At 42.5% G+C, this 3528-nt stretch overlaps 1 long non-coding RNA gene across 1 annotated transcript; it reads right to left on the reverse strand.

The window, feature by feature from the left end:
• Positions 1 to 1023: 1023 nt before the first annotated feature.
• On the reverse strand, positions 1024 to 3156 carry LOC123126250 (uncharacterized). Its single transcript, XR_006461617.1, has 4 exons — positions 2865 to 3156; positions 1529 to 1635; positions 1383 to 1456; positions 1024 to 1305 (listed from the first exon to the last, which is right to left on the reverse strand). It is a non-coding gene; the product is annotated as an uncharacterized lncRNA (long non-coding RNA).
• Between the last annotated feature and the right edge of the window lie 372 nt (positions 3157 to 3528).

A 3528-nucleotide genomic window follows, 5' to 3' on the forward strand; every position in this document is an offset into this window, starting at 1 on the left:
AATGTTGTAACCTCCAGAGTCAGAAGTTTTTGGATGAATTCTGTAGAAAGGGTCTGGCTATCATTATTAATTTACGACCACATTAGTGGGTCACCTTTTCTTGTAATTGATTCAACTATAGAACTAGGCAGCAGTTTTAAATTACTTTGTTCTCTAATAGCCTATTACAGCCTGTAAAATGGGAACCAACCAATCAGGTTTAAGATGTAAAGCAGCATCTGTTACATATATAGGAAAAAATAGTACAAGCAGGCAAGCATATAGCATTTCAGACCTTCCTTGGTAACCTTTACATCTCATCCAATCAAACTCTAAACACATCCACACGGGTCCAGTAGGGACGTGCAGGCGACCGGTTTGGGGAGGCCAAGTCCACGAAACGGAGCGGAAGGCGCGGTGGTGAGAACCGGTTAGGTCGGGGAGGCGGAAGGGAGTGGCGGTGGAGGGCCAGTACGGCGCGCGATGGTGGGTGCCGCTGGGTCCAGGAGCACGGCGCGGGATGGGTGGATCCCGGAGAGGCGGAGGCGGCGATGGAGCTGGAGTTGGGGCGCGGCGAGAGCGTATCCCGTACTCCCAGTGATGGAGTACTCCGGCTGCACCGTGAGCAACACAGCCGTTGGATGAGAAATGTAGGTACAAGATGCAATGTGGACGCCTCATCCTATGGTTTTTGCATAAAGCCCCCATATAGTTATAAAATAATTAACTTTCCCGTACTCTAGTTTCAAAGGATGTGCAGCCCTAGTTTTGGAACAGAAAGAACCTGTCCATCATGTGCGTCCGTAGCTTGGTTTTCCACACTGATGCATTCATCCAGCACGTGTATATATGACGGATTTCCCAATATGAAGGACATAACATTCAGCAAGTTGATTTCAGAAGGTAAAACTAATTCGAAGAAAAGAAAGAGTTAGTAAGTTCATGAACCAAGATTTTTGGACTCATAAATTCTGCCCCAAAGATGCACAAATGACAACATCAGTTGTATTAACCACCTTTCTCAATTTAGAAGGAAACGCAACTACAACCATCTTGCCATTTCAAAGCTCATAGTACGACAGTAATATCATGAACCACCGCGTGACAAAACACACAAATCTAACATGAAGTGCATAACTAGAGTTGCAGCTCAATATTTACAACCAAGGCATAACAAATTAGCGGGTATACATATATTGGACCAACATATTCAACAGGCGTACTTGAACTAGGTCCATATATCACATGAACAAAGGCATTTTTTCATCCATTATTTAACGGAAACTCGGAAAGTAAAGGGTGTCCTCTCCAATGGGTTGGGCTGTGCTGCAAAATATCAAGCAAGTTCAAGTGAAAGATTTGCACACATTCTCGACACGTTTTAATCGATGGTATATAAATACCGTTTGAGTTGTCATGTCCGCCTTGGTAAGTAGAACAATCTGCTGATGTTGAACCTTTGTAGACGCTACTTGCTCTGCAAACAAGAAGAAAATCAAAGTATGAAAACATGACAAACGATATACTATTTAAATTATGGTTTATTTACCTTTTTCCTGAGTGCAGCAACATATATTTAGCAATGCATTAAGGCATGCCATGACACATAGCACAAAAATACTAAATCTGTAGGAATGTAGTTCCATTTTCTTACACCTGAACGAGGAAGACAAAAGAGTTAATGCATTTAATTCAGTCAACCAAAACTACTTCTATATGTATTTTTTTACACCTGAATGAAGAAGACAAAAGAGCTAATACATTTAATTCAGTCAACCAAAACTACTTCTATAAGTAATTACTTATTTACACCTGAATAAGGAGGACCAAAGACCAAAACTAGTTCTGAAAGAAAAATCCTTTAGGCTATGTTTTTTTTGTTGTTTGTCAGGATGATGAGTGATTACAAGGTGGATATGATCAACAATGGGATGCAAGAGTTCTTCGTCCACTTCCATGCACCCAACGATAGTACGCCCACCAATCACATCTCGTCTGCTGCTTAATTTGCTCCTTCTAATTAATTAGGTGCAGACTTATTCTTTACATGATGAGATTTTTCCCTGATATTTGATCCAAACATTTTTGTTTTTTTCCTCATATTTTTTCCAAACGAAATCTACCTGTTACTACTTCAGCTCCATTCTAATTGGCATGGTTGTCATAGTAGCAGAGGAGGATGAAATGAAACTAAATGTCCTAAGATTGCTAGCCCCCACTTATTTCAGAACAAACAAACAATAATGTTCAGACAATAGCTTATCTGTTTTGGACTATTCGATCCTCACACATACATGGGATTATAATGAACATGGGGAAAAGGAAAGGACTCTGGACCAGAACTTGCAAAAATGGATGTTCTACTGCATCTAGCTTCTCTTTTCTTTTTATTTCCTTTCCTTCTAAGCAAAACTGTCTTGCTTATCCATACCAGCCATTTTCTCTAGGATGTGTCAGAACGATTGATTCTAAAACATAACCAACAATCTGACTAGATGGGAATGGACCTACTATTATTAACCTCCATTAATTTATAAAGGTGCTAGATGCTTTATGCACCTCACACCAAAACTACTTGTTCTAAGTTTATGAATTTTTTTCTATACGCAAGTTTGCTGACATTTTACTTTGAACTCAGTTATAATTACTTCAAACTCATCTCAAGCCATAAGTTGCTGGCATTTCTCTATAACTAATTGCTCGAATATGTAGTCTACGCAAAAAAAAAAGCAGGTTGTTTCAGTGACTATTTTTCCTGTGTCCTGATACATAGAGATGTCATCACATTTTAGGAGCTACGTCTAATACAATCAGCATAAAGGGGGTGATGGATTAGAACCAAAATACACAATAAAAGAACAAGGTTGTATCAATGAAAAGGATACCTGAAGGCCGGATTTTTCTTCTACGGCGTCGGCGGATGGCGGATCTAGGCGTCGGCAGATGGCGGAGGTAGGTGCCGTGTGTGGTGAGGGGGTGACACCGAGGTGGAGAATGGCGACGCGGGGATGGAACTGGTTGTCACCTGTACGTAGGAACACCGCGAGGTCGCAGCGTAGCCGCCGCCCGCCGGTGAGGTCGCGGCGCAGCACATGGCGAGGTCCGCCGCCGGAGCCCCGTATCCCAATCTACTCGTATAAGCTTGGGGCAGCACAGGCTGGAGAAGCGTTACGCCTATTCTGGACTTACCTGAGGTGATTTTTGCAAAAATTGAAGGGTGGGGTGTTTGATTTTCATCCCATCCCTACATTCTGTATCGAAAGCTCGAGATGCGCACGGTGCAGCCGGAGCACCAAGTCCTTGGGAGCACAGGATATTTTTCCGGGGCGCGGCGCCGATCGATGAGGTTTAGGTCGGGGAAGGGATGGAATTTTATTTTTTTGCGAGGAGGGGAAGGGATGGATTTGGCCCCGTGAATTTATTTTGTTCTATTTTTTTATTTTTATTTTGCATTCGTGGATTTCTAACTTGCTCAATCTCTCAAGATACAGCAGTCAGCCCGCGTGATGGCTCGGCCCAAATAAGGCCCGGCTCGGCAGGGAGAACGTG

The sequence above is a fragment of the Triticum aestivum genome, chromosome 5D, assembly GCF_018294505.1.
Source record: "Triticum aestivum cultivar Chinese Spring chromosome 5D, IWGSC CS RefSeq v2.1, whole genome shotgun sequence".
In the NCBI taxonomy this organism is placed as follows: Eukaryota; Viridiplantae; Streptophyta; class Magnoliopsida; order Poales; family Poaceae; genus Triticum; species Triticum aestivum.